We start from the raw sequence: 1104 nt of genomic DNA on the forward strand, positions 1-1104 counted from the left end.
GTGTGTGTGTAGGTGTGTGTGTGTGTGTGTGTGTGTGTGTAGGTGTTTGTATGTTTCTTTTAGCTTTCTCTCCACAGTTACCTCTGTTGTACCAGTCTGTGTTTTTTGTCTTACGTGTGTCTACCTGTTGTAGATTTTTAAGTCCGATACTGATAATTGGTTATTTAAAAATCCGATATGCCGATATATATTTAAAAAAGAATTTCCCTAACAGTAGTTATTTGTAGTTCTTTGAGTTCTCACTAAAATAATATAATTTGTTTTATTGTCACAACTGAACATGAAAATATATTAAAGTTATGATAAATGAAATGTATAAAAATACCAACTCAAGACATGAAACTTAATTAACTTAAACACATTAACAAAAAATGATATTAATATAATAATATCGGCCCGCTGATATATCGGTCGGGCTCTACTTTATATACACACAAACGAACATAGTTTTGATAACAGTGTAAACACAGGACCTTGTTAGATCGGAGGATTATGGAAAAAATCCCACACCTTTTTCTGAAGTGCCATTTCTTTTATTAGTGTCATTTACTTTTATTTGCTTAGCTGGTAACTAGTTATTCATTGTCTTTGGTATGCAGTGAAGTTATGATGGAAAACACACAGGCACTGTAAGACATGATCTATTTCAGTCTGTGTGTAGTCGGATTTTATAGAGTTTGGGGTAAATATTTTTAGCTTCTTTGGGAAATGGAAATGTTCAGCCTCCCTGCTTCAGTTAGGCTTATAATGGGCACACACACGGTATTTTTGGCACATCTTTGGGATGTTGAGAACTTGGAGAACTGGATCTTGAATAGCGGCATGATTGGGACCAGCTTTGCTATGTGAGATGCAGGAGATAGACTCCTGCTTGTCCAGTACTTTGCATCCTTAAATGTCTTAACCTCTTTACACACACTTGAAAATCCATGCTTTTCTTGCCTAAAGTTTTACCCCAAAAAAAGTGATGACGTTTCCACATACTTTGGCCTTCTGGGATGTTCCTGAGGTCATTGGGAAGTTAACACTCTCAATTATTTGCTCCTATTGTCAGTGTGACCCTAGGCTTTACTGACACAGAGCTACAGAGGTTAGAATAGAGAA

The 1104-nt window shown here is 36.1% G+C and overlaps 1 protein-coding gene across 1 annotated transcript in view; it reads left to right on the forward strand.

The window, feature by feature from the left end:
• The window catches only part of afdna (afadin, adherens junction formation factor a), a 137030-nt gene that overhangs the window by 52355 nt on the left and 83571 nt on the right, over nucleotides 1-1104 (forward strand).

This window comes from Etheostoma spectabile, chromosome 18 (genome assembly GCF_008692095.1).
Source record: "Etheostoma spectabile isolate EspeVRDwgs_2016 chromosome 18, UIUC_Espe_1.0, whole genome shotgun sequence".
Classification (NCBI taxonomy): Eukaryota; Metazoa; Chordata; class Actinopteri; order Perciformes; family Percidae; genus Etheostoma; species Etheostoma spectabile.